The 25,074-nt window shown below is 46.2% G+C and overlaps 1 long non-coding RNA gene across 4 annotated transcripts; it reads right to left on the reverse strand.

Moving 5' to 3' along the window:
* Positions 1-519: 519 nt before the first annotated feature.
* On the reverse strand, positions 520-25,029 carry LOC115895470. Of its 4 annotated transcripts, XR_004055647.1 has the most exons (7): positions 24,776-25,029; positions 22,546-22,658; positions 12,695-12,826; positions 11,949-12,030; positions 5,201-5,305; positions 2,171-2,857; positions 520-1,503 (listed from the first exon to the last, which is right to left on the reverse strand). It is a non-coding gene; the product is annotated as an uncharacterized LOC115895470 (long non-coding RNA). The 4 variants fall into 4 exon arrangements; XR_004055648.1 differs by lacking the exon at positions 2,171-2,857; XR_004055650.1 differs by lacking the exons at positions 2,171-2,857; positions 11,949-12,030.
* Between the last annotated feature and the right edge of the window lie 45 nt (positions 25,030-25,074).

Raw genomic sequence — 25,074 nt, forward strand, 5'->3', positions numbered from 1 at the left:
ATATATTTGCATTTGCCAAAATGTATTAGTCCCTTATTCTACCTTGACAAAACCATGATCCGGGAACAATGAGGCATGAGAAACCTTGTTGGCAATTGCCTTCGTGCTGTCCAGAGACAGAAACATTGTTTCTAGGTGGGAGCTCCTGGTTCCAAACCTCTTACCTGGAAGTGACTTTGAGTGGATGATAAAATCTCCCTTCTCACCCCCATCTTTCACATTGAAAACACCCTTAATTTAAGTGAGAAATGGAATCAGTATAATGATGGATGAATCACACGCACACACACACGCGCGCGCACACACACACACACACGCACACGCACACACACGCACACACACACGCACACACACGCACACGCACACACGCACACACGCACACACGCACACACGCACACGCGCACACACACGCACACACACACGCACACGCACACACACGCACACGCACACGCACACGCACACACACACACACACACGCACACACACGTGACCTCTTGCTTCAGCCCCCAAGTAGCTGGGATTACAGGCGCCTGCCACCACACCTGGCCTAAAAACATGGACTAAGGTTTATTTTTTAATTTAATTTCATTAGTACTGCAGATTACTCCATGAATATTGAGTTATTACTAGCAAGTTCTATAAGTTGACTGGAAAACATCTATCACAAGGCAGGGCAGCCACTAACGGGCAGAAACAGGCGCCGTGCAGAAGAATCCATTACGTTGTCCTCCAGAGTCGCCGAGAAAAATGACTGTATGGTAATTCATTGTGAAGACCTGGACTCTGCAAGGACTTTATAAATACCAATGTCAGCATATCCATTCATCACATAGAGTGGCTAATATGTATTTTTCAGGGAACTTTCTAAGAATTAAAATGTATTCATATAGAAAAATATCTGTCATTTATTTTTGTTGGATTCTAATTTATAATCATGAAAATCAATAATCTCATTTGAATTTACTTGCTCTTCTTACCATCATCTAAATCATTATTAAATGAAGCCAAGTGATATGCTTCTCTTCATCTCTAAGTGGAAATGCACATCCAATTTATTTTAAAACATTTTGCAAAGCAACATCACTTTCGGAAAACACTTAATAATTGCCTGGCAAATTATTCTCTACGGCCTAGTGCTATTCCTGTCGTATGCAAGAGCTCGGTGCAGGGGACTGAATAAGGAGCATCCTCCCGTTCTAAAGATGGGCCAAAGGGAAAGAAGTCCAGACTCCATAATCTTTCTCCCAAAATTTGGACGTTCAATTAGCTAAGTTTAGCTGTCCTGGCCCTTCTTGTGCTAATGGCTTGGTTTGTTCCCATCTCTGTGTTGCACTCAGGAGCTGAAGGTGCCCTTCTCCATGCAGCGTAGACAGAGCTGTGGAGGCACAGGGCACCCAGCTGCAGGAGAGTCCAAGGACTCAGTGCTGTCTCAAAGCTTATGCTCATCATGGCTCTTCCTCCTTCAGCACAGGAACTGCTTGCCCTTCTTCTGTGTCCCCAGACCTAGAGGAGATATTCAAAATATGTAAGGGCCAGGACGGTGAGGGCATTGATGAATCAGAACAGATGCCCACCAGTACCTGAACGGTGACTTCCCAGCTAATGGTCAGCCCTGTCCAGACCCCTGACCCCTAACCTGCCTCCTCAGCTCTCCATCCACCCAGCCCCTTGAGAGTGTTTCTCGATACCAAAGAATAGCCAAATGTGTCAGGAGACATGGCCTAGGGCAAGACATGTGGGAGCAACATTCTGGCCTGGACAAATGACAAGGGAGGATGAGCCTCAAGGAGGACGGTAGGAGAGAGAGAAGTGCCAAAGAAAGTAGAATAAAAAAGAGACAGGTCGGGCGCGGTGGCTCACACCTGTAATCCCAGCACTTTGGCAGGCTGAGTGGGGGCGGATCACTTGAGGTCAGGAGTTCAAGACAAGCCTGATCAACATGCAGAAACCCCGTTTCTACTAAAAATACAAAAATTAGACAGTCCTGGTGGTGCACACCTATAATCCCAGCTACTTGGGAGACTAAGGTGAGAGAATTGCTTGAACCTGGGAGGCAGAGGCTCCAGTGAGCCAAGATCGTCCCACTGCACTCTAGCCTGGGCAACAGAGGGACGCTCTGTCTTAAAAAGAAAAAAGAACAGAAAAAGCAGCTAGACAGACAGACACACACCCCGTTGGTGGGATACACGCAGTTGGACCAGGTCTGCAGGGACTCAGACGATCTGCTCTGGCTCTCGCCCAACAGCTGGGAGTGGTCCGACTCATCTGGCAGGCAGTGGGCAGTCAGAGGGTCTGCTGTTTTGCATGTTTGCACCTGGGGCATGGTCCTCAGAACAGGCAGGAGTGCCGAAGAGGAGGTAAAGCCCTTCAGAGTGCCAAAGGGTGTGTTCATATGCCTGGCAATACGCTCTTCCAGCAGGGAGACTGGCAGATGCCTGTGCCTGGGATGATTTGGGGACCGCGGGGTCCTGCACGTCCAGCTGGAAATGCCATACTTCTTCCTCCTCTGTGTAGCCTTCTGTGTCCGCTGCCTTTAGAGAAACCTTGTGCCATTTCACTGTTTGTGTTTTGTGAATTGCTCTCTATTGTGGCAGCAGCACACATACACATTTGCAGATAGATTCCAGAACAAGAGTGGTAATTGGCCGTTCACAAAAGCACTCGGCTACCAGGTTATAAGCCACATTTTCTATATTATTTCTCTTTCTTCCAGGACAGAACTCTTGTGAGGAAAAGTCTGACTCACAGCCATTTCTCCAATCACCTCCCTTGAAGAACATTAGGGTAGGAAGCTTCCTGGGGAAAGGACTTTTGTTCACCTGGATGCAGTCTTTGGCTCTGTCTCCCCTAGACATTCCTGGGAAAAGGGGAGCACATCTAAGGAAAACAAAGCTGCAGCTGGGCTCGTCAGTGGGACTTACCCTTGGAAGGTGATACCTAGCTGAAAGGCAACCTGGAAGTGATTTTTGTTCTGCAGTCAGCAGTGTATAATGACAACTATTGAAGAACCAGGCATATGACTAGTTGATTGATTGAAATGGAGCGTCGTGTAGTGCCTGGCCACTCACAATATGATCCATGGATCAGTATCAGCACTACCTGAAGCTCATCAGAAAAAGAAGCACTTGGCCCCATCCCAGACCTATTGTGTGAGAATCTGCATTTTAACAAGACCCCCAGGTGAGCTGTAGAAGTGAGCTGCAGTTTGAGAAGCCCTGGTGTGGTGTGCAAAGGTGCTGGACTTGGAGTTGGAAGATCTGGCTCCTTGTGCCAGCTCTGAGCCTTACTAACCATGTGACCTCTGAGCCTCAGCTGCTTTATCTCCAAAATTGAGATGATCCTAATAATCTCTTCCAGTATTTCCTTACACAGTTGCTATAAATCAGCCTAAAATAAATATATGAAAGCATTCTATAAACGTACATCACTCTGATTAAAGCACTATGATATGGTCACATACGTTTAGTGTGGATTCGATTCCTGTGTTGACGTTACCTAAAGCTGTATGTTGTTGCAGGCTTAGACAGTTGCTTGCAGACATGAGCCTTGATTCTCAGAGAATCCAAGTATGAGAGTGAACTGATTTAGGATTGCTGAATATGTGACATGTCTCGTGCCAATTTCAGCCTCGACGTTTTGCATTTAGGATATCTGCAATGCCAGACTCCGTGCTACTGCCAGCCCTTGCTGCCTGCACTGTTTCTGTCCTCCATGCCTTTCTTTCACTTGAAGTACAAGGCATTAAAAAACAAATAAATACCCCATGGAGATATTATTTTGTACAATTTCCTCATGTATCTAAAGCGTTATAATAACCCCCACACTCCTAGTCTTTTATCTATGGCAAATATTGGTGATCTGAAAATTTTGCCTAAAATAGAAGATATTCTCCGTAACTATGAGAAATTTTAAGTTGAAACCTGATACTGCCCTGCAAATATCATAATCTGTGCATGTAGTGGCAGCAGAGACATCTGCTTACGATTACTTAATTATTAAAACAGTCTTTCCAGAGCCCGATTCTCAACTCCATCTTAGAGGTGAGAAAATGGAGGTAAGAAGTCATTTTAGGTCATTTTAAGTGACTTGCCTAGGGTCACATGGTAGGCAAGTGTTGGAGCCAAGTCAAAGTCAGGCGATTTGATTCCCAACCTCCATACTGGACCCCAGTTTTGTCCTTCCAGGAAAAGGAGGAAAAAAGCACTAGGCCAACGGTCTCAACCTTGGCTACATGCTGGAGTCATCTGTGGAGCTTTGAAAACTACCAACGTCACATAGACTGGGAAAAAATATTCACAGCTCATTTATCTGACAAATGTCTTGTATATGGAATATATACAGAATTCCCACAAATGAACTAAAAAAAGAGAAACAACACAGTGTTTAAAAATGGGCAAAAGACTTGAATACATGTTTCACAAAAGACAAGATACGAATAGCCAGTAAGCAAATGAAAAGATGCTCAACATCATTTGCAATCAAAGGACTGAAAATAAAATGACCATGAGACGTCCTTTCACACTCACTGGGAGGGTGAACATCGAAAAGATCACACCAATGTTGGCAAAGACGTGGGTGACGGAAGCTCTTGCACATGGCTGTGGGGAGTTTAAAATAGGACAGCCATGTGGGAGAACTAGAGCAAATCTTTATAACAACTTTAATCTTCAACCTAGAAATTCCTTCCTACGTACTTAATGGGGAGAGAAATGAATAGGTTCCCAAAAGAGACTCCTCCAAAAATGCTCATACAACATTGTTCCAGTTTATCCAGCGTGACTAGAAAAATCCCCCTACGTTGGTGAAATACAGCCAGCATTTTTCATGCGCATCAATTCCGCCCGTGGTCAGGAACTGAGAAGGGGCATAGCAGAGAGCTCTTGTCTGCCCCGTGATTGCCAATGTCGGGCACAGCTTGTCCCCAGTGGCCCTCCCACTCACGCGCCAGCAGTGGGGCTGGGCGGCTGAAGACTGGGCCAACCAGGACTTCCGTTTGGAGTGTCTGCAGTGGCCTCCCAGCCCTAACGCCAGTGTTCCCAGAGAACTCCCAGCTCTGGGAAGCTGCCCAGCCTGTTTATTTGCATGGCCTTTTTAAACATAGCCTCAGAAGCAACATAGCGTCTGTAGTAGTCTACTCGGGCTGTCGTAATAAAATGCCACAGATGGTGGCTTAAACAACAGATACTTATTTTTTTCTCACAGTTTTGGAGGCCGGAAGTCCAAGATCAAGGTGCCAGCAGGGTCAGATCCTAGCTTGTGAACAGCCACTGTCTTGCTGTGTGCTCCCAGTTCCTTCCCTCTGCACCTGTGCGGGGAGGGAGAGAGACTGAGATCTGGTGCCTCCTCTTGTTCTTAGGAGGACACGCCAGGCCTGTTGAATCAGGGCCCCACCCTTATAACCGCATTTAATTGTAATTGCCTCCCTAAAAGTCCTACCTGCAAATACAGCCACACTAGGGATTAGACTTTGACATGTGAATTTTGAGGGACACAGTTCAATCTTTTACTAGTCTCTATTAGTGGAAGCAATTGCAAAGCCACCTGGCTCCAGTGGGAGGGGCTATAGAAACCGTTTCTGGTGAGAGTGTCAAGGACTGTGGCCCTGCTTCGAAACCTCAGCCTCATTCATAATAGCCCAAAACTGTAAACAATTCAAAAATCAATCACCATCAAAATGGATAAATATATCATGATATATTCATGTAACCAAACGTTACTCAGCAATAAAAAGGAACATACAGCCACATGGGTGAATCTCAAAAACATTGTTTTGAGCAAAAGAAGCCAGACCTACCAAAAAAACAAGCCATGTGATCCCATTTATATGAAGTCTAAGAAGAGATAAAACTCATCTATTGTGATGGAAGTCTGAAAGTGGTTGCCTCTTGGGGTTGGAGTTCATTGCAAGGGGCATTACAGACATAACTTTCAGTTGTGATGGGGATACTCTGTATCTCGTTTCGGATGGTGGTTACAGGGGTGTCTACAACTGTCAAGTGTCTTTGAAGTAAACATCTAATATATGTATATTTCCGTGTCATGTAGATTATTCTCTATTTACAAAAGGAACGATGATGATGATGCTGGGTCCTACTCCCAGAGATTCTCATTCAGTTAATCTGGGGCAGATCCCGGGCAAGAGGATCTTCAAAAGTTTTCCATGGGATTCCAAGGGAAAGTGAAGCTGAGGACCACCGTGCCAGGCCAGCGCGGTTCTCAGGGGGAGGGGAGGCCGACAGAGCATCCTTCGTGAGAATCCAGTGCTTGCTGTGTCACAGATGGCCACACACTTCGCTTAAAACAACTCAAATTTGTTCTTACAGTTTTAAAGATCAGAAGTTTAACATTTGTCTCAAGGAGGCCCTGGAGAATATCCATTCTGTTTTAGTCTGTTTGGGCTACTATAACAAAATACCACAAATTGGGTGACTTCCAAGCAAGAGGAATATATTGCTCATAGTATGGAGGCTGGGAAATGCAAGATCAAGATGGATTTGGTGTCTGGTGAGGGTTCATCTTCTCACTGGAAGGGGCAAGCTAGCTCTTTTGGTGGACCTCTTTCACAAGGATGCCAATTTCAATCATGAGGGTCCACCATCGTGACCTTATCACCTCCCCAAGACCCCACCTCCCAATATCATCACCTTGGGGGTTAGAAGGAAACACATAAATTTGGGGAGACACAAACATTCAGACCATTAGCACCTGCCCTGCCCCTTCCAGCTTCCAAGGCTGTCTATTTGCTCTGGAAAGAGCTACCCTGTCTTTCAAGCAATTGCGCTTTGTTGTAAAGAGTGAGAGCAAACCGCCTTTTGCTCTGGAGAAAGACACTATTGTTTGTCTTCCACGGCTGTTCATTTCACCAACATTCTTGAAAAGGTAACCCAGAACAAAGGGAAGCCGGCATCTCACTGCAAGACATGGCCGCATCACTCTAATCACAATACCTCCTCCGACACTGACCCTCCTGCGACCCCCCTTACAAGGACTGTTCCGTCACATGGGGCCCACCCAAATAAGCCAGGACCATCTCCCCATCTCAAGGCTCTTAACTTTCTCACATCTGCAAAGGTCCTTTACCATGTAAAATAACCTATTCAAAGGTCGTGGGGAGTGGGACATACTTGGGGGGCCGTTATTCAGCCACCACACTGTGCTGTTCAAAATGAACTTTGTTGAGATGTCAGAGTGAGGACTAAATCTCTACCTAGAATATTGGAACCCAAAGGGCTCAGAAAGTTTCCAGAGCCATCTCAAACTATTTCTTAAAAGTGACCTACAAAAAAATTTCCATATCTCCCTAGACTATAGCATTACACATCAGCTGTCCCAAATAAACGGGCCCTGGGGTAGTGGTCGCATTAACCGAAAACTCAATTTTCTTTCTCAGGTCCCAGGACAACAAGCCCCATTACAACATAAGAACTTGGGAACAGTAACTGCCCTTTGTGACAAGGGGAAGAGGAAGTGCAAACGTTAGTTACAATAGCAGTGAGGAGTACTGGTGCCGGTATGCCCTCCTATTTCTCCCTTTACAGAAAGATTGAAGTGGATCCCAGCTGTTTCTTACAAGCATGTTGGTAGGACTGATCATGGAGCATTCTGTCTTCCTCCCTCTCTCTCTCCGAACATTTTTAAGAACTTACTGTATGCTGGGCAAAGAATGCCTGCGAAGACCCTGTGCTTCCTTCCCTACTCTCTCACTCTTCCAGTGTCTTCCAGAGGCAATTCCTGCAGTTCTTGCAGTGGTTGCCAGTTTCCCTGCTTATGGACTGCCGATTGCTCTCCTCTGCCTACAGGATGAAGTCCAGAGCCTCCAGTCTGGCATCTGCAGTCCCGCCTTGTCTAGGCAGTGTTCTCCCCCAGGACTCACAAAATGAATCTCACACCCCAACAAAGTCCATCTAAACAGGGACACCCAGCCATTTTTTATTGTGTTGCTTAAACACGAAATTCTTGACATAAAGCACCATAAAGTTTCCTTCCTGCAGTTTACAGTGGAGGATGCTGAAGCTGCTGGACACCAAGGTGGCTGCCATTGCCACCACGATGCACAACAGCCTGAGAACTTCTCTGGCCCAAGGCCTGCTTCCTGATGCCAGCCACGTCTGACTCTGCCTGGCTACACTGACCTCTTCTTGCCCAAACTCCAGAGACCCATCTGTTCTGTGACTTACCCGTCACCTAGGAATGGTTTGATCCCAGTCACCTGACAAACTTCTGCAAAGTCAAATGTGTCACACTAGAAGAAGGTTGGATCCCTGAAACCCATCCAGGAAGGCCTGAGTAGTCCCAGGATCTCGGCTAAGAAACTACTGGACTAGGCCATCTCTGAGGTCCTTTCCTCCAGGGAAAGTCTGTAATTCTGTAATTTTACTCCAATTGTGTCCTTCCAATACATAATACAAATTCCAGTGGGAAGAAAAGATCCCAGGGAAGTCATCAAGGAAGACCCACCCTTCCCTTATTCCCAGCCACTGTAGGCGTCCCAGGCCTGCAGCATACACTCTTCTTGGCAAGGCAATCCAAAATGCTCTGACTCCTTCACAGGAAAGAGATTGAGCCCTTCATCCCTGCCCCAACTGCTGCTGCTTGTACACTAGGAGAGTGGCTAGAATAGCAAGGGTTTCCCTCAACAGAAGGACTGTTGACCTAAGGAAGAAAGGTGGCTCTCCTGGGCTCCTGCCACCTGGCTCTGCCCTTCTCAGCACTGCTACTGCCTCTGCAAGAGCCTTCTCTCACCTTGGACCTCAATCAGAAAGGAAAACATGCACTCGGGGCTTCTTTTGGTTTAGAAAGGCTCTCCCCTCCAGAACACAGAAGTGAGGAGCAAAGGATGTCTGCATGACATTGTCTCCAGTGCTTGCTATGGGGAGACAAGAACACTGCTGCCCAAAAGTTCCAGAGGGGAATGCCACTCAAGGCCATGGGCCCCAGGCAGCCGTTACTGTGCAGATGGCAGCCCTCTGGTGCAGAGGACTGATGTGACTCCTCAGAAAGCCTCGAGGTGCCATTCTGCAGCCACCTTCTCCATTCTAGACGCACACTTTTCTCCCCCACCGCACCTCCCAGGGAAGAGGACCCTCCTCATCCTCTATACTCCTCTTGCCGGACGAGTCTCCCTGGGGGTCTCACATTTTTGCACGTCTTGCAGTCTTTGCATGTCTGCCTTCCCTTGTTCTGGGTTACCTTTTCAACGACGGTGAAATGAACAGCCTTGAAAGACAAACAACAGTGTCTTTCTCCAAAGCATTGGGCAGTTTGCGTGCACTGTTTACGGCAAAGGGAAGGTGCTTGGAAGATAGAAAGAGCAGCTCTTTCCAGAGCAAATGGGTCGGCAGGCTTACTGCCCACTGTCAGACATTCAGGGCCCCCAAGCTCAGAGACTGTCCTGAATTGCAAGCCACTGCCTGTGCAGGTGTCATCCGGCCCCACATGCTGGGACTCAGACAGGGCAAGGAAATGTGGGTACTATGGCTATAGTGATTGTTGTAAATAATAACACGGCTTCTAGCTGGGCACAGTGGTTCATGCCTGTAGTCCCAGAACTTTGGGGGTACTGAGGCAGGAGGATCGCTTGAGCCCAGGAATTTGAAGCTGCAGTGAGCAATGATTGCATCACTGTACTCCAGCCTGGGGGACAGAGTGAGACCCTGTCTATAAAATAAAAATTAAAAAAAAAAAAACACAGCTCCTGCCAGTATCATATCCACAAGTCTCTGACAGCCCAACGCATTAGCTGTCAAGGAAAGTCCCAGACCCCTCCAGGGCGTTGACACTCCCTAGTGCTGGGCTCAGGGCACATCAGCCCTCTCCTTTCCCCCTGCCACAGTTAACTTCTGTGAAGGCCTTCTGTGTCCTCAGCACTTCAATTTTTATTATTATTATTACTACTATTATTATTGAGAGAGAGTCTCACTCCGTCGCCCAGGCTGGAGTGCAGTGGCATGATCTTGGCTTACTGCAGCCATCACTTGCCAGGCTCAAGCAATTCTCCTGCCTCTGCCTCTTGAATAGTTGGGATTACAGGCACCCACCACCACATCCAGCTAATTTTTGTATTTTTAGTAGAGATGGGGGTCTCGCCATGTTGGCCAGGCTAGTCTCGAACTCCTGACCTCAAGTCATCTGCCTGCCTCGGCCTCCCAAAGTGCTGGGATTACAAGCGTGAGCCACCGCGGCCGGCCAAATTTTATCGACTCAATTAACATCAAATTTAGAAATGTAAAGATTTTATTTCTAGTTTGACGACAAGCTATCTGCCCTGTGACAGACCACTGAAAAATTCAGCTGTGGCTAACTCCTAGGAATTTGCAGTTACAGGACTTTTCCAAGTTCCATATGAGATGTCGTAGTGCCACCTGCTGGCTCCTGTCTCACAGGCACTCTACACATGCAGACGGTGGGTCTTACCCCACAGTGCACGCACAGTTCACGGATGAACGTGAGGAAAGTAGGGATGAAGCTCACAAATGTCATGCAGAACAAAAGGAGCTGGGTAGGAAAAGTGTAGATTGTGTAATTTCATGCATAGGTAATTTCATACAAAACAAGTGAAATGTCACAAAACAAGTGAAACTAACTGTACGAGTCAGGTTTTCACAGAGAACTAATAGGAGATACATGGATATATTTTAAAGGAATTTATTTAAGGGAATTGGCTCATGTGATTGTGGGGCCTGGCTGGTCTATAATCTGTAGGGCAGGCCAGCAAAGCAGAAAGTCTGGCAGGATTTCTGTGTTACAGTCTTAAGGCAGAATTCCTTCTTTTTCCCTGGGAAACCTCAGTCTTTGCTCTCAAGTCCTTCGACTGAAGGGGTGAGGCCTACTCTCATTATTGAGGGTAATCTCCTTAAAGTCAATGGATCATAGATATTAGTCATATCTACAAAATATCTTCACAGCAACTTCTAGAACTAGTGTTTGAGCAAACAACTGGGCACCATAGCTTAACCACAGTGGTGCATAAAAGTAACTGCTGCAGGCTGGGCGTGGTGGCTCATGCCTGTAATCCCAGCACTTTGGGAGGCCGAGGTGGATGGATCATGAGGTCAAGAGATCAAGACCATCCTGGCTAACACAGTGAAACCCCGTCTCTACTAAAAATACAAAAATTAGCCAGGCGTGGTGGCGTGCACCTTAGTCCCAGCTACTTAGGAGGCTAAGGCAGGAGAATCACTTGAACCCGGGAGATGGAGACTGCAGTGAGCCAAGATTACGCCACTGCACTCCAGCCTGGCAACAGAGTGAGACCCTGTCTCAAAATAATAAATAAATAAATAAATAAATAAATAAATAAATAAATAAATAAATAAAATTAACTACTGCAGTCAAGTCTTTTTCAACTTGGCACCTCTATGTATCTCCTTAAACTATACTTAATCTCCAAATAACAGCAAAATCATGCTTGCACCTCATCTGATTCAACTATCCTGGGTGAAACTAGAGACACACTAACCCTTCCCCAGAAGAGGACGCAGGGTTCTCGGGTCATGTTTACTCTTGTCTTTGGTATCCTATAACTGAAATACTAAGATATATCTTATGTCATATAAGGGAATAAGAGAGAGAAGAAGACAAAGATATTTTCTAAACACACACACACACACACATACACACACACACACACACACCCCACATTTGTAACCAAATAAGGAAGAAATACTCATAACAATTACAGTCAGCATTTTTGTAACTGGCCATGTGGTTGTAGCTGGTATTTATAACTACCTGCTTCCACTACCCATTCCAGATTCCCTTTATCCTCAGCAAGCACCTCAGCTGGTCATGGTTTGTCACCTGGTGGGGTGACCCAAACCTTCCCTCCTGAAGAGTTTGGACCATTGAGTAGTATGGCCTGAATTAGGTTGTTATAGTTTTCCATTGACCTCAATCACAGTGAAGAGTAATATTGAGATTGCCTGTACTCCAGATGCACTCTTACTTACCTCCGTGGGGGAGCAGCAGCCCAATTTTTCCTTGGTAGCCAGCACTAATCATCCGAGAAAACACAGCAGCTCCCTTCTTAGCCTGTTGATTCAGAAGCATGAGGAGCCCAAAGTGGCTGGGTGGCATCTTAACTGAGAGTTCAGTGGAATCACTTTTGTTTTCCCTGGTGGAAGCACTCTTCCTTTTGGAACTAAGACTTTTAGATCAGCAGAGCATTTGGTCATAGGACAGGAAGAAAACACTTTGCTAGTGGGTCAGTATAGGGGTAACAGCGAACGGTGCCACTTCCATTTCCATCCCTTGATTCCTGGACTTGTGTATCATGGCTATTGGCGAAGCAGCACCCTATATTGGATGCTAACTTATATTTATTTATTTTGAAACAGGGTCTTGCTCTGTCACCCAAGCTGGAGTTGCAGTGACATGATCAAGGCTCACTGCAGCCTTGGCCTTCCGGGCTCAGGTGACCCTCCTATCTCAGCTTACTGAGTAGCTGGGAGTACAGGTGCATGCCACCACGCCCAGCTAATTTTTTTAAAACTTTTTTCTTTTTAGAGACAGGGTCTTGCTCTGTGTCTCAAGCTGGTTTCAAACTCCTTAGCTCAAGTGATTCCCCAAACTCAGCCTCCCAAAGTGCTGGGATTACAGGCATGACCCACCATGCCCAGCCCCTTGGGTGCTAATTTGAAGCATACACAACCTCCCGGAGAATATTGCCCCAGTCCTGCAAAGCGTTACCACCTACCTGACACTCTATCTGAGTCTTCAAAAGGCCATTTCACTGTTCTGATCAAGGCACTCACTTCACAGCAAAAAAAAGTGCAGCGATGGGCACAGGCTCATGGAAGTCGCTGGTCTTACCACGTTCCCCACCATCCTGAAGCAGTAGGCAGAAGAGAACAGTGAGTAGAATAGAACAGGCTGAATAGGATAGAAGCAATGCTTTGTGGAATCTACCACAGTGGTGAATACCGCATTCTGTGGATTCACGGATAAGTTTTGGCAGAGGTATTGTGTACAGGGAAAGCAAATCCATATTCAGACTAAGTGTCCACTCCAGGACCTACCATGATGGAAGGAGTCCAACGTAACCAACATGCCACATGTAGCTGGCTGATTGTCCTGGGGAATGGTGCCATATTGTAGCCTCAATGTCGGTCTCTACCGCTGACAGATTGGGCACTCAGTGGTGGGTGTAGCCAGGTTGGCCTTAGTGGGTGGATGTCCATGTTGCTGAACCCATGTGTAACCTCCATCCCTGACACCATGGCTGCTTTGTTCATGAACTCACTGGGCACGACAGGGATGGTTACAGAAAAAGACTGCCTGGCATCCACAGAACAGGTTTTTCTATCCTGTTATTAAAATTCTTCTCTGCAGATGTCACCCTTTGGTGGGCATTCATATGGAACACAAATATCTTCCATTTTTTGCTCATTCAGAGACATCAAATTTCCTTGCCACCAATTTCCAATAATGCTCCTTCCAAGTCTCTGACCATCAAGCAAAATCTCATAAATTAATATACAATTAAACCTCTTGCCATGTCTCCTTCCAAACAAAAACCACTGGATTCATTGCCTGAAGTTGGGGATTGCTCCTGATGGGAGGAATTCCCTTCACCACTGTTTCTTGGGGATGTCCTAGAAAGGGACTATTGTGCTGCAGTTGTCCATACTGGGGTGCCTGCATACCATGCGGAACTATCTACATGCCTGGTATACCTTGTCTTGTCTTCCTCAGTCAACTGATGGTAGGAAACACTGTATGAGGCCATAGATGGGGCTGGAACAGATAAGATTGTGTAGCAGGACTGGAAGCCAAGGGTCCCACTCAGAACTAGCAGCTTTTGGGCCACTTGGTGGATAAGCTGGAGTGGCACACCCAAATGAGGAATGTCTTGCCTCCAAAATCCAAAAGGGCATTGTACCTCTTTTTTGGTTACGGGAGGAGCCAAATGTAACAACTTGTCTTTCATTTTGTGAGGAATATCTTGACATGCCCTACACCACTGGATCCCTGGAAATTTCACTGATGGAGAAGGCCCCTGCATTTTGGTTGGATTCATTTCCCATTCTCTGACATGCACATTTCTTACTAATAAGTCTAGAGAAGTTGCTACATCTTGCTCATCAGGCCCAATCTGCATGTCATCAATGTACTAAACTGGTGTGATGTCTTGTGGAAAAGAAAGGCGATCAAAATCCCTGAAGACTATATTATGATAAGAATGGAGAGTTTAATCTACTCCTGACATAAGACAGTTGTTATGGACTGAATTGTATTCTTCCACATTCTTACGTTGATGTCCTAACCCCTCATCTATGTTTGGAGAGAGGGCCTTTAGGGAGGTAGTTAAAATTAAATCAGATCATAAGAGTGGGGCCCTTATCTAATAGAACTGCTGACCTTATAAGAAAAGGAAGAGACAACAGAGATTTTGCTCTACGCACAAGCATAGAACAAAGGCCGTGTGAGGACGCAGTGAAAAGGTTGCTGTCTACAAGCCAAGAAGAGAGTCCTCAATAGAAATCAAATCTGCCAGCACCTCCTGGGACTTGTAGCCTCTGGAACTGTGAAAAAGTAAATTTCTGGGCCAGGTGCAGTGGCTCACGCCTGTAATCCCAGCACTTTGGGAGGCTTAGGAGGGTGGATCATCTGAGGTCAGGAGTTTGAGACCAGCCTGGCCAACTTGGTGAAACCCTGTCTCTACCAAAAATACAAAAATTTGCCAGGCGTGGTGGTGCACGCCTGTAATCCCAGCTACTTGGGAGGCTGATGGAGGAGAATTGCTTGAATGGAGGTGGAGGTCACAGTGAGCCAAGACCGTGCCACTGGACTCCAGCCTGGGCGACAGAGCGAGACTCTGTCTCAAAAAAAAAAAAAGTAAATTTCTGTTGTTTAAACCACCCATTCTGTGGTATTTTGTTATGGCAGCCTGAGTAGACTAATAAAACAGTAACCTTGCCAGCTGGAAGCAAATTACTTCTGGTAATCTTTATTAACAGATAGAGAAAAAAGCATTTGCCAATCGATAGCTGCACACCAAGTACCAGGGCACCAAGGCATGTGTTAACTTACTCAAGCAGTGAAACCACATCTGAGACAGCAGTTGCAATTGGTGTGGCCACCTGGGTAAGTATACAGGTGTCATTCTCCAAGATCCATCTTTTTTTCTGCACAGGCCAAATAAGCTAATTGAAGGGGATGTGGTAGAAGTCACCATCCCTGCTTTGTTCAAGTCCTTGATGATGACGCTAATCTCGGAAATCCCTCTAGCAATGTGGGATAGTTTTTGGTTTACTGTTTTTCCTCGGAAGAGGCAGTTCTAGTGGCTTTCACTTGGCTTTTCCTACCACAATATCTCTCACTCCACAGGAACCAGCGTGGGGATTCTGCCAGCTGCTGAGGAACTGGTCTATACCAGTTATGCATCCTGGAACTGGGAAAGCAACCACTGGATGGGTTTAGGGACCCACTGGCCCGGTGTGAGATGGACCTGGGTTCCACTGACCATTTTACTTCCATAAGCCCCTACTCTGAATGGCCTCCTGGAATGAGCATGAGTTCAGAGCCAGTTCAGTAATCCCACAAAAGTCTGATTATTTTCTTTTTCACAATATACAATCACCATGGTAAAAGACCGTAGGTCCCTTTGGGGACACCTGAGAGGAAGATTAACAGTATACATTCTTGACAGTGCAGCAGGGTCCTTCCTCAAGGTGACCTTGATTTCCCTTCATTTGAGGAATTCTGGGTCATAAACTGGTTCAAGTCCAGGAATTGAGTGAAGAGCTGCGACTCTTTGTTTTTATGATTCAAGTTAGGTGTTCGTTCACTTGACCCAGAACTCTTCTAATTATACAGATAAAGTAAGAATTTAACAGGCTGTCCGTCTACTCTCTTCTAGGGACACCACGATCAACAGCCAATGCCATAGGTCTCTGCCAGTCAGACCATTATTACCAGTTTGACTCTACTGCCCATTACGGTGACTATGTTCTCCTTGCTTTTGGCAATTACGTGTTGCCACTTGTCCCCTTCCATCCCAGAAACCAATTGTCTCCATTGCATCTAAGGATTCCCAGTTCCATGACAGTAGATCCCACTGCAATTTCCAACCTACAAGGAAAAGCAACCACAGGACTCCTCAGGGATGCAGGGGCTCTACTCACAAGTGCACTTCTCAGTCATGGTAAAAGCCGTGTCCTCTGGATGCTCCTAGGGTGGGTGGGTGGAGGTCACATGTTAAATCTAATATTCTGACCTCCCTATACCTTCCTCTACAGTGCACAAAGTCAGCTCTGCCCTTTCAGCTTTATTTAGTGTGGGCCACGTTTTGCTCCATGCTTCAGCCAAACCAGACTGTCAGAGCCCTTTTCTAAGCCCTGGAGGTACAGCACTGAATCCAGAAGATCTGAGCAGTAGGGCCCATCTCTATAAATTACCCCCAAACCAACTTCATGCCCTGGAGGTACAGCATTGAATCCAGAAGATCTGAGCAGTGGGCCCATCTCAATCAACTACCCCAATCCAACTTCATGTTCCTTGCATCATTATCCCACACCCTAACACTCATTCTCAAGATTTGTCTGTACAAATTGGAACCATCGTGCAGTTCTTTTGGAGCACAGTGAACCTCCTGAGTCACACTTTGGATCTCACCTTTTGGGGCCTGTAGGGACTTGAGTCTTGTCATAGTTCTAGAAGCAAAGAGGTATTCCTAGGGTAGGTCCTGAGGAATCAGCACTGTCTTCTGAGGCAGCTACCTCAGAAGAGGCCACCACACGCTCCTGAGTGATAGCAGAGTCAATGTCCTCAGATGGGTTGGAAGGCTTGCTTCTACTGGCAGAGAAGACTCCACAGAATTTAGGAGCTCAATGTCCCCAGCTTCACCAGGATCTGCCCACAGGTCCCCATTCAAGTTTTTAGGTGTCCTTCTCATATGAAGGCAGTAGGAGAGAGAAAAAAATTCAGGACCCTGTTCCTTCCCAATTCCTGCCCTTACTTTAACAGCAGAGGCTCCTGTGAGGTTGGGAACTCAATTTGTGTCATCATTCAACCACTTGTAGGATGAGACTCTGGATTTGGCTTTCAGAAACGTCAGCTCGGTGGCGACAGGAGATGTGTTTTTCTTCTCTTTTCTTTTTCTTTTTCTTTTTTGTTTCAGGGCAGACAGAAATGTTTCATCCAGTTATGTAGTAGTTGAGCTGGGAGTTTGAAACCCTGAGAGTTCATCCTTTCCTTCCCTATCTTGTCAAGCACAATTAACAGCACCGGCCAATTTCATTATACTCATTAATTTGATAAAAATGTTCCAAGGCGGCAAATATATGGCCACCCAGAACCTTGCCTCTTATGAATATTTGTGTAGGAGTGTCCAATGGCGGTCTTTTGGGTATCTCTTCTGCCAGATCACACTATAGGTGCTCCCTTTACCACTGGAAGTAGTCATTAGTGCATTAAAATCCAACCAGATTGACCAGGTGCAGTGGCTCACACCCGTAATCCCAGCACTTTGGGAGGCCGAGGTGGGCGGATCACAAGGTCAGGTGTTTGAGACCAGCCTGGCCAGCATGGTGAAACCGGTCTCTACCAAAAATGCAAAATTTAGCCGGGCGAGGTGGTGCCTGCCTGTAATCCCAGCTACTCAGGAGGCTGAGGCAGGAGAATCTCCTGAACCCAGGAGGTGGAGGTTGCAGTGAGCCGAGATTGTGCCATTGCACTCCAGCCTAGGCGACAGAGCAAGACTCCCTCTCAAGCAAACAACAAACAAACAAACAAACAAACAAAATCCAACCAGATTAGAGAACCAATTCCAGAAACCACAGAACGAATTCCGAAAACTCATCCTTAAGATTCTGTTCTTCTAGGCTGGGCGCAGTGGCTCACGCCTGTAATCCCAGAGGGTGGATCACAAGGTCAGGAGATTGAGACGATCCTGGCTAACCCAGTGAAATCCTGTCTCTACTAAAAATACAAGAAAATTAGCTGGGTGTGGTGGCAGACACCTGTAGTCCCAGCTACTCAGGAGGCTGAGGCAGGAGAATGGTGTGAACCCGGGAGATGGAGCTTACAGTGAGCTGGGATTGCGCCACTGCACTCCAGCCTGGGCGACAGAGCGAGACTCCGTCTCAAAAAAAAAAAAAAAGATTCTATTCTTCTAGAACCATTCTCAGTATAAAATCTGTATCAGTCAGGGTTCTCCAGAGAAACAAGACAATATTTACATCTTTCTGTCTTATTTCTAGGAATACAAAAGTGTTTCATTTTAAGCAATTGGCTCATGTGATTGTGGAGGCTGTTAAGTCTAAAATTCTTAGGACAAACTGGTGGGCTGGATATGGGCTAGGAAATGATGTTGCAGTCTTGAGTCTCTAATCTGTAGGGTAGGTTAGGAACTCAGGAAGGATTTCTGTGTTACAGACTTGAGGTAGAATTATTTTTTTCTTTAGGAAATCTGAGTGTTTTACCTTAAGGCCTTCAATTGGATAGATGAGGCCTAGCTACCTTATCAAGGTTAATCTCCTTTACTTAAAGGCTACTTGTAGGGACAAGAGTGACTTTTTCATTTTTTATTTTTTATTTTTTTTGAGATGGAGTCTTGCTCTGTCACCCAGACTGGAGTGCAGTGGTGTGATCTCAGCTCACTGCAATGTCCGCCTCCCCAGTTCAAGTGATTCTTGTGGCTTAGCCTCCTGAGTAACTGAGATTACAGGCAGCTGCCACCGTGCCCGGCTAATTTTTTAATTTTTAGTAGAGACGGGGTTCCACCCTGTTGGCCAGTCTGGTTTTTAACTCCTGACCTCAGGTGATCTGCCTGCCTCAGCCTCCCAAAGTGTTTAGATTATAGGCGTGAGTCACTGCCCCTGGCCGATTTAAAATGCCAATCTACCATGTAAGTTCCCACTAACCCTGAGTTTGGGAATGCTTCCAAAATGTCTAGTTGATCTATTACTCTTCGTGTAGGAACACCTATTTATTGTAAGTTGCCTCCAAAACAACCTTTGCTGTTGCAGAAATCACAGGCTGACACCATAGCCACCTACTCATTCCTTCCAGAGCACGTATGCTTTTTCCCCAAGATATAAGCTGTGTGTCTGGGGGGTTGTGGAGTGGAGATCTACCTGTCTTGCAGCCACCCAAGACCGCAAGACCCAAGACTTCTGTCTGTAAGTTCCCCATATATGTCAATAAATATAATCCCCTAATAAATTCCCCAAAATATACTGCTGTAATAAATCGCCCAAAACTGACAAACTGGATTTCTCTGCCTCTTTCTTTGGTTTCTCAGCTCCTTCAGCAGTTGGGGGTCGCTTTGTATATATTAATATGACCCTTTCACGGAACACAACTGATTGCAGCTATATATATATATATATATATATATATATATATATATTTTTTTTTTTTTTTTTTTTTTTTTTTTTGAGACGGAGTCTCGCTCTCTCGCCCAGGCTGGAGTGCAGCGGCCGGATCTCAGCTCACTGCAAACTCTGCCTCCCGGGTTCACGCCATTCTCCTGCCTCAGCCTCCCAAGTAGCTGGGACTATAGGCGCCCGCCACCTCGTCCGGCTAGTTTTTTTTTGTATTTTTTAGTAGAGACGGGGTTTCACTGTGTTAGCCAGGATGGTCTCGATCTCCTGACCTCGTGATCTGCCCGTCTCGGCCTCCCAAAGTGCTGGGATTACAAGCTTGAGCCACCGCGCCCGGCGACTGCTGATATTAATCACATCTACAAAATACCTTTATAGCAACATCTGGACTAGTGTTTGAGCAAAGAACTGGGCTTCATAGCCTAACCATGGTGACACAAAATTAATCATCACACCAACCTATGTTGTTAGGAAGGAAGTCAGTAGTTACTGCGTGGGGAGGGGTGTAAAGACCAGAAGGGACCACAGGAGAGCTTTAAGGGTGTGAGTCATGCTCCCTTTTTCGAGGTGATGATGGCTGCATGAATGTGTTTAGTTTGTGAAAATCCAGTGAGCTGTACATTTATGATATGTGTACATTTTGGAATCTATATTATACTTCATTGAAAAGCAAAATGTTAAGAAAAAAGATAGTAAGACAAAAAGCAATGGAAACAAGAAAAGAAGCCTTACATCAGATACGGAGACTTTACAGATTGCAAGAAATTAACATATATAACTCTATATTAATAACTTTAAATATTTTGGTGAAATGACTGATTATTTATTTATTTGAGACAGTGTCTCACTCTGTCGCCCAGGCTGGAGTGCAGTGGCACAATTTCAGCTCACTGCAACCTCTGTCTCCTGGGCTCAAGTGATCCTCTTCCTGCCTCAGCCTCTCGAGTAGCTGAAATACAGGCGTGCGCCACCACATGTGGCTAATTTTTTTTTTTGTAGAGATGAGGTCTCACTATGTTGCCCAGGCTGGCTTTGAACTCCTGAGCTCAAGCAATCCTTCTACTTCGGCCTCACAAAGTGCTGGGATTACAGGCATGAGCCATCATGCCCGGAACAAAATGGCTGATTTTTTAAAGGAAGATATAAATGATCAAAATTGTCTTGACAAAAGGTAAAAAATCTGAAGAGGCCATGAATAAAATAATTTTAAAAGGTAGTTAAAATTAACCATACTTATCATCACCAAAGGCATCAGGCTGATAAAATTTTGTGAACGTCATCTACAAAATCTTCACGGAATCTTCTACAAAATCTTCATAGGAATCTTTCAGTTCCTATGCTATTTAAACTGGCCCAGAGCAGGAAAAAAATGTGAAAGCTTCTTAACTAATTGTAGGTTATTTATATATTTATTTATATTTTTGAGATGGGAGTCTCACTCTGTTGCCCAGGCTGGAGGGCAGTGGCACAATCTCAGTTCACTGCAACCTCCGCCTCAAGGGTTCCAGCGATTCTCCTGCCTCAGTCTCTCGAGTAGCTGAGATTACAGGCGCTCACCACCACACCCAGCTAATTTTTGTATTTTTAGTAGAAACAGGGTTTCACCATCTTGGCCAGGCTGGTCTAGAACTCCTGACCTTAAGTGATCTGCCTGCCTCAGCCTCCCAAAATGTCGGGATTACAGGTGTGAGCTGTCATGCCCAGCCTTAACTGTAGATCGCATTCTTTCCAGAATACTAACTGGAAACCTCCAAACTTGCTTTCCCAGACTCTTACTAGCTCTCTATTTCGAGTTGGGTTCTGCCATTGAGAGACACAGGGGATTCAGATGTAGGAGGAAGAAGACCTTTTATCCAATTTGTGGAGGCAGCTCACACAGCTGAGTAGTGGTGGCAATGGGTGAGCCTGGCGTCCTGCTCAGAGGTGATCTGAACAGCAGCAGTAGCAGCAGCACTCAGCCCTAGCCCCAGCAGTAGCAGCAGAGGTTCCAGGAACCTCAGCTGTTCAGAGTTTGTGGGCTCCATGGCTGTTGCTCTGTTGGATGCCTGCAGTGTAAGCTGGAGTATTGGCTCCTGGCTTTCTGCCTGTTGGTGGTAAAGGTGCCAAAGTGAGCAGCCTCAGAGAGGCAATGATGGTAGCTCTGGGTAAAACTATTTTCCCTTTCACACTTCCAGAATTTCCCATAGTTACTAGTCTCTGGGTAATCTCACACGTTCCCTTTTTGCTCTTTTTTTTTTTTTTTTTTTTTTTTGAGACGGAGTCTCACTCTGTCGCCCGGGCTGGAGTGCAGTGGCCGGTTCTCAGCTCACTGCAAGCTCTGCCTCCCGGGTTTATGCCATTCTCCTGCCTCAGCCTCTGAGTAGCTGGGACTACAGGCGCCCGCCACCTCGCCCGGCTAGTTTTTTGTATTTTTAGTAGAGACGGGGTTTCACCTTGTTAGCCAGGATGGTCTCGATCTCCTGACCTCGTGATCCGCCCGTCTCGGCCTCCCAAAGTGCTGGGATTACAGGCTTGAGCCACCACGCCCGGCCCCCTTTTTGCTCTTAATTAACCCCTCGGATATATTTGTAACCAGTTTCCCGTGTTACATTCTTTTTTTTTTTTTTTTGAGATAATGTCTCCAATTTTTTTTTTTTTTTTTTTTTTTGAGATAATGTTGCCCATGATGGAGTGCTGTGGCACAATCTTGGCTCCACTACCACTCCTGGGGCTATTTTTTTGTATTTTTATTTAGTATTTTTAGTAGAGACAGGGTTCTCGCCACGTTGCCCAGGCTGGTCTTGAACTCCAGAGCTCAGATAATCTGTCTGCCTCGGCCTCCCAAAGTGCTGGATTATAGGGTAACTTAGCCACCAGGCCCAGCTGACACAACCACTTTGGAAGATAGTTTGTAAGTTTCTTGTAAAACCAGGCCAGGCACAGTGGCTCATGCCTGTAATCCAGGCACTTTGGGAGGCCAAGGCAGGAGGATTGCTTGAGCCCAGAAGTTTGAGATCAGCCTGGTCAACATGGTGAAACCCCACCTTTCCAAAAAATAGAAAAATTAGCTGGGTGTAGTGGCACTGTGCCTGTAGTCCCAGCTACCTGGGAGGCTGAGGTGGGAGGATCATCTGAACCCAGGGAATTTAAAGCTGCAGTGAGCCATGATTGTCTGCCAGGACAGAGTGAGACCCTGTCTCAAAAAACAAAACAAAACCCCCAAAAACAAAACTAAACTTACTCTTACTATATGATCCAGCAATCATGCTTCTTGGTATCTATCCAAAGGCGTTGCAAACGTGTCCACACAAAAACCTGTGCACAGATGTTTGTAGGAGCTTCACTGATAATTGCCTAAACACAGAAACAACCAGAATGCCCGTTAGTTGGTGAATGAATAAACATTGTTACAGCCTGACAATGGAATATTATTCAGCACTAAAAAGAAATGAACTATCAAGACAAGACATGGAGAAAGCGTAAATGCATATTACTATTAAAGGAAGGCAATCTGAAAAGGCTAGCCACTCCCAGATTCCCATTATATGCCATTCTAGAAAAGTCAAAACCATGCAGTTAGTGGAAAGATCAGCGGTTGCCAGGTGTTGTCAGAAGAAAGGGATGAACAGGAGCACTAAGGATTTTCAGGGCAGTCAAACTGTTCCGCGTGATACTGTAACGGTGGATCCATGTCATTATATATTTGCCAAAACCCATAGAATAAAACACCAAGAATTTTTGAGATAATGTCTCCCCCTTTTTTTTTTGAGATAGTGTTGCCCAGGATGGAGTGCTGTGGCACAATCTCAGCTCTACCACCACTCCTGGGGATTTATTTTTTTGTATTTTTATTTTGTATTTTTAGTAGAGACGGTGGTCTCGCCATGTTGCCCAGGCTGGTCTTGAACTCCAGAGCTCAAATAATCTGTCTGCCTCGGCCTCCCAAAGTGCTGGATTACAGAGTAACTTAGCCACCAGGCCTGAACTTTGGGTGATAATGACGTGTCAATGTAGGTTCACTGATCATAACAAAGGTACCACTTTGGTATGGGACATTGACAGTGGAGGGTGCTGTGCACGTGTGGGAGTATGGGTACACGCGGGAACTATTTTCTGCTCAATTTTGCTGTGAACCTGAAAGTATTCTAAAAACTAAAGTCTATTTTAAAAAATCCACTGCTCCACCTAATTCAACACTTCACTTCCACTCTGATAATCTCTGGCAACCACTGATGTTTACTGTTTTTATTTAAATTGAATTAAAAGATTTTTAAAACTGTTTTGGTATTTTTATAATATATTTTGATTGGACTTTTTTTTTTTTTTTTTTTTTTTGAGACGGAGTCTTGCTCTGTCGCCCAGGCTGGAGTGCAGTGACCAGATCTCAGCTCACTGCAAGCTCCACCTCCCGGGTTTACGCCATTCTCCTGCCTCAGCCTCCCGAGTAGCTGGGACTACAGGTGCCCGCCACCTCGCCCGGCTAGTTTTTTGTATTTTTTAGTAGAGACAGGGTTTCACCGTATTAGCCAGGATGGTCTTGATCTCCTGACCTCGTGATCCGCCCCTCTCGGCCTCCCAAAGTGCTGGGATTACAGGCTTGAGCCACCGCGCCCGGCCTTTGATTGGACTTTTATAGTGAGCACTTTCTTTGGATGAGTGTCTTTGACCTTCAAAAAAGTTATAGTTGTTATCAGTTATCGTAAGAGGTGGGGTCCACCTCTTAAAGTAGCAATACAATCTTATTTACGGTTGAAAAAGGTCATTTCGCCACTTCTCTTGGCAGGTTTCTATGCAATCCGTCAGGGGACAGCTGGGACCAATCATTTAAAAACCTTTCCAGCCTGCTAATCTTACTATACCTCACATTCTTGTCATTCCTGGCCAAAATCCAAAGGGATTTTCTACAGCCTCATTTTTAGTTTTTTTTTTTTCCTGTACTTTTGCTCCCCTGACGCAAGCTTCCAACGTCTCCATCCTAAACTTTATCACTACGCCCTCTAGAAATGCCTTTTCCTGAGAAGCAAACCCCCTGAGTCCTTGGCCTCTCGGAAGAGGCGCCTCCACTTTCCCGTTTTGGCAGAATCCGTGATCTGAGCCAGGCCTCCTCCCGGGGGTCTGGTCCTCCTCACTTCCTTTCCCCGGAGGACTCTGGCTCCCGGCGAGCAGGCAGCCACTTCCCCCGGCCGCTTCCTTCCCCCGGGATGACACGTTTCTACAGGCGGACTCTTGTAATTTCTCCTATTTCTCTACCCCGTGGTGGCTCCTAGAACCCCCAGGCCTGGTCTGCCGGTAAAATGTTGACACATTTAAACCACTACTTCCGATACTTTCCTCCCCGTGCAGCCTTCGCTCTTGGGCTGCCGAGCCTGGACTGCTTGTCATCCCCTCAGGCGTCTCCCCGGCCCTCCCTGTTCTTCAGCCTTCCCTGCAGAGCGCGGCTCCTGACCACACCCACGGTTCGCCTTCTCCACCTGCTCCGCGCGCCTCGCACGTGTCTGGGGGAAACACATCCAAACGTCGACTTAAATGATTCATGGACGAGGACCGTGAGAGCAGTCTTCACTTCTTCATCTTTCTTCATTTGCACAGTATACCAATAAGCTCTTACTACTTCTCATCACAGGTAACTCCCCTTTTGCAGAGCAACCTCCGCCGCGGAACGGTCAGAGCCCGAGGCACCCGCACCAGTCTCGCAGGCCACGCCGGGCCGAGGACAGCGCGGGGCTTGAGGGGGCGGGAGGGTGGGGCGAGGCGTGACGGCCCGGGGGGT

The sequence above is a fragment of the Rhinopithecus roxellana genome, chromosome 21, assembly GCF_007565055.1.
Source record: "Rhinopithecus roxellana isolate Shanxi Qingling chromosome 21, ASM756505v1, whole genome shotgun sequence".
NCBI classification, from domain to species: domain Eukaryota; kingdom Metazoa; phylum Chordata; class Mammalia; order Primates; family Cercopithecidae; genus Rhinopithecus; species Rhinopithecus roxellana.